A 9,132-nucleotide genomic window follows, 5' to 3' on the forward strand; every position below is an offset into this window, starting at 1 on the left:
CAAAGATAATGAAGATATTTATAAAATTTGATACTTGTTACAGTGCTTCACCAAAGGAATGTTTTTTCAATTTAGAGAGCTATCAGTCATGTTAGAGTAAACCAGCTTTACCACAATTCCATCAGCATAGCTATCACTTTAACAAGTTATTTGCTACCAAAATAAAATTAGAAAGAAATTCATTCTGTTTGTAATTAATAAACAGTTCAGTAAATGGTCACAAAACGAACACAAAAAATGAACACACACATGTAACACAAAACACACACATGTACACACAAAAAAAATGAACACACACATGTAACAGCATCCACATCAAGAAACAAAACATTATCAGGACGCCTGGGTGGCTCAGTCAGTTAAGCGTCTGACATTGGCTCAGGTCATGATCTCATGGTTTGTAGGTTCAAGCCCCAATTCAGGCTCTGTGCTGACAGCTCAGAGCATGGAGCCTGCTTGGGATTCTGTGTGTCCCTCTCTCTCTGCCCCTCCCTGTTCATGCTCTGTCTCTCAAAAGTAAATAAACATCAAAAAAATTGAAGAAACAAAACATTATCAGTGCCCCAGAAATTCCCTTCATGCTCCTTTCCAGTTACTACTCCCATCCCCAACAAAAGTAACCTCTGTCTTGACTTCTAACAGCATAGACTTTTTTAAACCTGTTTTTTGTACCTTATATAAATGGAATCATACAGTATGTACTCTTTTGTTAAGATAAAATTAACATACCATAAAATTCACCCCCTGTAAAGTACACAATTAAGTAGTTTTTAGTATCATCAGGGCTGTGCATCTATCATTACAATCAATTTAATTTAATTTAATTTTAAAAACATTTCTCTTTTTTTCTTTTTTAAATATTTACTTTTTGGGAGAGCACAAGTGGGGGAGGGGTAGAGAGAGTGGGACAGAGGATCTGAAGCGTGCTCTGGGGTGACAGGCTGACAGCAGCAAGCCTGATGTGGGGCTCAAACTCACGAACAGCAAGATCATGACCTGAACTGAAGTCAGACGCTCAACTGACTGAGCCACCCAGGTGCCCCTATAATAAATTCTAGAACATTTTCATCATCCCAGAAAAAAAAAACAAACCTTTTCCTATTCCCAGTTATTCCCCATTTCCTACCAACCCCCTCACCCCATCCATTCCTAGGCAACCATAATTCTACTTTCAGTCTCTATAATGTGGCTGTTCTGGACATGTCACATAAATGCAATCATACAGTATGAGATCTTTTGTGAACCAGATTTTTTCATTTACCATAATGTTTTAAAGGTTCATCCACGTTGTACCATGTTTAATAAGCACTTCATTCTTTTTTATTGGCAATTAATGTTTCATTGTATGGAAATACCATATTTTCTCTATTCATCAACTGATAGACATTTGGGTTGTTTCTGGGTTTTTTTGCTATATGAGTAACATTGCTATGAATATTAGTGTACAAGCTTTCCTGTGGACATGTTTTAACTTCTTTAAAGTACATACCCAGGAGTGGAACTGCTGGATCGTTTGGTAAATCTGTGTTTAACTTTTTGAGGAGCTGACAGATTGTTTTCTACAAAGGCTGTACCACTTTACATCCCCCCCAGTAGTGTATAAGAGTTCTAATTACTCCACATTCTCACCAATACTTGTTATACACCATCTTTGTAATTACAGCCAACCTAGTGGTTGTGAGGTGGTATTTACTGTGGTTTTGATGTGCATTTCCCTAGTGACTAATGACATTGAGCATCTTCTCATGTGCTTATTGGCCATGTGGATGTCTTATTTGAAGAAGAACTTGTTCAAATATTTTGCCCTTTTTTTTTGCATTTTTTTAAAGTTTTTTATTTATTTATTTTTGAGAGAGAGAGAGGGAGAGGCAAAGGAGAGAGAGACAGTCCCAAGCAGGCTCCACCCTGTCAGTGCAGACCCTGACTGAGGGCTCCAACTCACAAACCTGTGACCTGAGCGAAATCAAGAGTCAGACACTTAACCAACTGAGCCACCCAGGCGCCCCTCTTTTGTCCATTTTTAATTGGGTTATCTTTTAGTTGTCGAGTTTTAAAAATTGTTTATATTGTCTAGACACTAGATCCTTAGCAGATATAAGATTTGCAGGGCACCAGGCTAGTTCAGTCAGCGGAGCATGTGACTCTTAATCAGGGAGTTATGAGTTTGAGGCCCATGTTGGGTATAGAGATTACTTAAAAACAGAATCATTTTAAGTAAGCTGTTTGCCCAACATGGGGTTTGAACTCACGACACTGAGATCAAGAATTGCATGCTCTATCAACTGAGCCAGCCAGCCACTCATTGCTAACATTTTTGCCCATTCTATGGGCTGTCTTTTCACTTTCTTTATAGTGTCTTTTGATACACAAACGTTTTTAATTTTGATGAAGTTCAATTTATTTATTTTTTTATTGCTTCTGCTTTAAGTATCACATGTGAAAAAACACTGCGTAATCCATGGTGACCGAGATTTATGCCTATGTTTCCGTCTAAGAGTTTTATGGGTTTTTTTTCATATATTTAGGTCTTTGGTCCATTTTGAGTTAATGTTTGTACAAGGTATGAGATTGGGGTCCAAATTCATTCTTTGGCATGTAGATATCAAGAATTCCAATACCACGTATTGATAAACTAATCTTTACCCCACTAAATGGTCTTGGCACCCTTGTCAAAAATCAATTGACCACAAATCCACAAATGAGGATTTACTTATGGACATTCAATTCTGTTCCAATGACATATATGTCTGTACTTATGCCAGTACCACACTGTCTTGGTTACTGTTAGCTTTGTAGTAAGTTCTGAAATTGGGAAATGTGAGTTCTCTAACTTTGTTCTTTTTCAAGATTGTTTTGGCTATTCTAGGTCCCTTGAATTTCCATATGAAATTTAGGATCAGCTTGTTAGCTTCTGCAAAGACAGCTGGAATTTTGATGGGTATTGCCTTGAATCCATACATCAATTTGAGGAGTACTGCCATCTTAACAATGTCAAAGCTTCTGATCCGTGAACATGAGATGTCTTTCCATTATTTAATGTCTTCTTTAATTTCTGTCTACAATATTTTGTAGTTTTTAGAGTATAAGTTTTGTACTACTTTTGATAAATTTATTCCTTAGGTATGTTATTCTCTTTGATGTTATTGCAAATATAAATATTTGCTTAACTTCATTTTTAGTTTGTTCATTGTCCTTATAGAAATACAATTGAGGGGAGCCTGCCTGGCTCAGTTGGTAAAACATGCAACTCTTGATCTCAGGGTAGTTAATTTGAGCCCCACGTTGAACATACAGATTACTTTAAAAAAGAAAAGAAAAGATGGGGCATCCGGGTGTCTCAGTCAGTTAAACATCTGACTTCGGCTCAGGTCATGATCTCGCGGTTTGTGAGTTTGAGCCCCACGTCGGGCTCTGTGCTGACAGCTCGGAACCTGGAGCTGGCTTCGGATTCTGTGTCTCCCTCTCTCTGCCCCTGCCCCACTTGCACTCTCTCTCTCTCAAAATAATAAACGTTAAAAAACATTAAAAGTAAATTTTTTTAAAAACCTGGTAAATGCTGACAATTGATGAATCTAGGTGATCAGTACGGGTATTCATTATACTACTCAAGTTATCCAGAAGTTTGAATTTTTTAAAAAATTTCAGAATGATCACCCTTTTATAGATAATATCTCACTTTTTCTACTTAACTGTGTAATCCATTTGGAATTTTCTTTGGTGTATGAAATGTGATATATATGTTATATATAATATCCATATGTATTATATATAATTTGAATTTTTGTCAAAATACAAATCAGCTGGCCTAATACAATTCATTAGTCATTCTTTTCTGAACTGTTTGATGATGCCCACTTTATCATATAGTAAATTCTTAAATATACTAGCATATAGTATGAATTTTCCATTTTTCCATTGATCTATGTCTTCTATTGGGCCAGCACATTAAATTTGGTTTTCATTTTTTTTGTTTATTTTTTAAGTAAACTCTATGCCCAAAGTGGGGGTTGAACTCATGACCTCGAGATCAAGAGTCACAAGTTCTACCCACTAAGCCAGCCAGGTACACCTAAGTTAAAATTTTAAAAATTGCAAAACTAGGGGCACCTGGCTGGCTCAGTGGGTAGAACCTGTGACTCTTGATCTCGGGGTCGTGAATTTGAGCCCACGTTGGGGGCTCAAATAAAAACTTTTTTAATTAAAAATAATCACAAAAGCAAAACATGTTCATGAGAAAGAAAGTAAAAATCCACTCCCACCCAGTGTGATAGCCCCCCTGTTAACAGTTCATTTTGTTTTCTTCCAGATTCTGTGTTTATATAAGAAAATATATGTGTAATATAAACACATATATTCTTTAAAAATATGAATATGATTATAATATACATATTCTTCTGCTCTTTACTTTTTTTTCTTAAAAGTATACTTTGGATACTTTGGTACTTTCCAAACCAGTACTCATAGATACCACCCCCCCTCACTTTTTTAAATGGCTCACTCCTGTTCCACAGTTTGGAGGGCCCATAATTTATTTAGCCACTCCCCTATTTATGCACATTCATGTAGTTTCTAAGTTTCTTTTCCCAGCACAACCTTGGAAATAATAAGTGCTTTGCCGTATTTTAACATTTGTTAAAGCAAGACTTGCTTTTTTCACAAAGTACTTCAAGCAGTTTATTTTTCAAAGTCATTTTAAGTCATTTCTGCTATAATGCTTATTTAGAAAATGAGAATTTGTTCCAAAGCAAGTGATGTATCAGGCAACAATTTGAGCAAAATGTGAATCTCGCCTTTGCTTATGTGTAATTCATGTGTGGGAAACAGTAAATGAATGCAGCAAACTGCACCCAGATTAACCAAGCCATGCAGGAATACACATAATGAACATACTACATACACTGCAGACATCTACCAGCTACATCAGTGTGTTATGAGTCACACCCATCCACATCTGGTGTTACAGCTTTCTGTAAAACTCCTTTTTTTTCAATCAAATTGATTGATTTGATTGATTGATCTATGTCTTCTATTGGGCCACATCAATCAAAACATTTCAGAAAACTCCTTTTCCACAGCTTCACAATAATTCACAAGCGAAAACCATTCAATGCCCACTTCCAGGAGTGCACTTTAGGTCTTTTTCAAGGTAACTTGACATATTTATTGTAGTATTCATAGGTTTCTTATCATTTAACATGTGCAAAGTTGTGATATCCATTTTTATTAGCCTCCTATCTTTCTTATGTCACCGACACAGATTTTTAGCGTTGTACCTCTAATTCTACCTTACCTATAACCCATGTGGCTTTGATTGCAAAATTTTGCATAGCTGAGTGATTTTTAAAAATGCATATTTTGGGGCACTTGGCTGGTTTACTTGGTTAGGTGTCCACCTCTTGATTTCGGCTCAGGTCATGATCTCACCGTTTGTGAGATCAAGACCCACACCAGCCTCCACACTGACAGTGCAAAGCCTGCTTGGAATTCTGTGTCTCTCTCTCTCTCTGCCCCTCTCCCACGTGTGCTCTCTCTCTCTCTTTCTCTTTCAAAATAAATAAACTTAAAAAAAATAGGGGCGCCTGTGTGGCTCAGTCAGTTGAGTATCCGACTTCGGCTCAGGTCATGATCTCGCAGTCCGTGAGTTCAAGCCCCGCGTCGGGCTGTGTGCTGACAGCTGAGAGCCTGGAGCCTGTTTCAGATTCTGTGTCTCCCTCTCTCTCTGACCCTCCCCCGTTCATGCTCTGTCTCTCTCTGTCTCAAAAATGAATAAACGTTAAAAAAAAAAAAAGAAATGTACATGTTGCTTAGAGCAGAATTGACTGTATTGAGTTTCAAGAAAAGTTTTGTTGAGACTCTGAGTAGAATCATGATAAATTCATAAATTTATTTTAAGAGAATTAATATTCTTTTGTAAAAAGTAAACTCTGCACCCAACGTGGGGCTCTAACTCACGACCCTCAGATGAAGAATCGCATGCTCTATTGACTGAGCCAGCCAGGTGCCCCTATAGAACTAATATTCTTGTATTTAGTTTTTCTTTTTTTATAATGTTTATCTTTGAGAGAGAGAGAGAGCAAGTAGGGTAGCGACAGAGAGAGAGGGAGACACAGAATCTGCAGTGGGCTCTGTGCTGACAGCAGAGAGTACAAGGTAGGACTTGAGCCCAGGAACTTCAAGATCATAACCTGAGTCAAAGTCAGACGCATAACCGAGTGAGCCACCTGGACACCCCTATAGTTAGTTTTTCTAACCGGAAACAAAAGATGTCTCTATTTCTCAGTTAAGCTTTGTAGTTTTTCTTAGGCCATATGTATCTCTCATTGAGCTTATTTCAAAATATTGTATGCATATATGTTAATTACTATCATGCATAGGATCTCTTTTATTTGTTTTTTTTTTTTCCTAACTGGTTAATTATGGTGTACAAGATTGCTACTGATTTTTGTATATTTTTCTTACCTGGGAAATACTTAGGCATACAACCACATCATCTGTAAGTATTGGTTTTGTCTCTTCTTTTCAAATATTGATTCCTCTCATTTCTCTTTCAAAACTTATGGCACTAGCCAGGACACCCAAGACAATATTGAATAATAATGGCAATAACAGGCATCCTTATTTTATTTGCAATTTAAAAGGGAGTACCTATGGTGACTGTTTGGGGTTCTTTCTACCACACTGAGAAAACATCCTTCAATAAAAAAAAAGAAAAAAGAAAACATCTTTCTATTTCTATTTTTTTTAATTACTTTATTAGGAATAGATGTTTACAACATTGTTCCACGTAAGATGTTTTCTTTCATTTTCAATTCTTTCTTTTATTTGGCATCATGTCAGCCACAAGTGAACATTTCAAACTTCTAGGCTTTTGCCCATGCTGTCTCTTGTTTAAAATGTTCCTCCTGGGGTGCCTGGGTGGCTCAGTCGGTTAAGCGGCCGAACTCGGCTCAGGTCATGATCTCGCAGTTAGTGAGTTTGAGCCCCGCGAAGGGCTCTGTGCTGACAGCTCAGAGCCTGGAGCCTGTTTCAGATTCTGTGACTCCCTCTCTCTGACCCTCCCCCGTTCATGCTCTGTGTCTCTCTGTCTCAAAAATAAACGTTAAAAAAAGAAACTTTTAAATAAAATGTTCCTCCTTTCTGAGCTTAAAAGTGCCTACTCACGTTTCAAGACTGTATTACGCAGGCCTTTTTTCTATTACCACAGGCAAAAATCCTTCACTCTATTGTACACCTGAAACCAATATAACAGTGCATATTAACTATACAGGAATAAACATTTTTTAAGTTTATTTTTTTTTATTTTTATTTTTTATTTTTTTTAACGTTTATTTATTTTTGAGACAGAGAGAGACAGAGCATGAACGGGGGAGGGGCAGAGAGAGAGGGAGACACAGAATCGGAAACAGGCTCCAGGCTCTGAGCCATCAGCCCAGAGCCTGACGAGGGGCTCGAACTCACGGACCGCGAGATCGTGACGCCGGGCTTGAACTCACGGACCGCGAGATCGTGACCTGAGCCGAAGTCGGACGCTTAACCGCCTGAGCCACCCAGGCGCCCCTTAAGTTTATTTTTATTTGAGAGAGAGAGAGAGCTTGCGCAAGCAAGGGAGGGGCAGAGAGAGAGGGAGACAGAATCCCAAGCAGGCTCTGTGCTGTAAGGGCAGAGCCTGACACAGGGCTCAAAGGAACAGTGAGATCATGCCCTGAGCTGAAAGCAAGAGTGGGACGCTTAACCAACTGAGCCACCCAGGCGCCTCCAGGAATTGAAATTTTAAAAAAGAGACAGAAATCCAACTCAAATTACTGGAAGCAAAAAGGAGACTGTATTGGCTTACACAATCAGAAAGGGTAAGGAAAATGAACCTCTTTTTTCTTCTGCCTCCTCACTGCTCCTCTATGGAAAGAAAACTGATGAACGTGACTAAAGACTTTAAGAGGAGGTACTGGGTATGCATGGTTCAGCTCTTCCTGCGTTCCCAGTTTTGAGGCCATCGAGCCAGCAGATGGGGTGCATTCTGATTTGCTCTCTGTGAGGGTAGCTTAGGTTGCCTAACTAGGTAAAGTGTCTCTAATTCAAGAACTAGAATTTAGAATTTTAAATGTAATTTGTAGTGCATTTTTCTCATTATAGAATACCCGTATGATCACTCTAGAGAATGGAAAAAAAATAGAAATGTATAAAGAAGGGGCGCCTGGGTGGCTCAGTTGGTTAAGCGGCCGACCTCCGCTCAGGTCATGATCTCGCAGTTCGTGAGTTTGAGCCCCGCGTCTGGCTCTTTGCTGACAGCTCAGAGCCTGGATCCTGTTTCAGATTCTGTGTCTCCCTCTCTCTGACCCTTCCCCGTTCAGACTCTGTCCCTCTCTGTCTCAAAAATAAATAAACGTTAAAAAAAAAAAAAAAGAAATGTATAAAGAAGAAAAAATGTTTCAATTATTCATAACTCCCAAGCCCTAAGAAAACCATTGTTAATATTTGAGTATTTCTTTCCAATATTTTCCTGCATATGTTTATAGAATTAGGGTCACACCAACTATTGTATCTTGCTTTTTTTACTCATATTGAAAATTTTTTCCTGTTGTAAGGGCTGAACTGTATTTCTCAAAAATGTGTATCTTGAAGCCCTAACTTCCAGTACCTCAGAATGTGACTGTATTTGGAGATAGAGCCTTTAAAGAAGTGAAGTTAAAGAGGCCATTAGGGTGGGCCCTAATCCAATCTGACTGGAGTCCTTAGGAAATTCAGACACAGAGAGACAACAGAGATGGGCACACACTGAAAAAAGATCATGTGAAGACACAGAGAGAAGGTGGCCATCTGCAAGCCAAGGAGAAAGGCCTCAGAAGAAACCAAATTGCCATCTTGATTTGGGACCTCTAGACTCCAGAAGTATGAAAAACTAAATTTCTATTCTTTAAGTCACCCTGTCTGTGTTATTTTATTGTGGCAGTTCTAGTAAACTATTAAACTTGCCATTGAATAGTCTACAAAATCTACTGTAATATCCTTTTAAAGTATCCTAAGGGGCACCTGGGTTGCTCAGTTGGTTAAGCATCTGACTTTTGATTTCCACTTGGGTCAGGATCTGAGAGTTCTTGAGAAGGAGCCCCACAGTGAGATCGAATCCTGCATTGG

This window comes from Panthera uncia, chromosome X (assembly GCF_023721935.1).
Source record: "Panthera uncia isolate 11264 chromosome X, Puncia_PCG_1.0, whole genome shotgun sequence".
In the NCBI taxonomy this organism is placed as follows: Eukaryota; Metazoa; Chordata; class Mammalia; order Carnivora; family Felidae; genus Panthera; species Panthera uncia.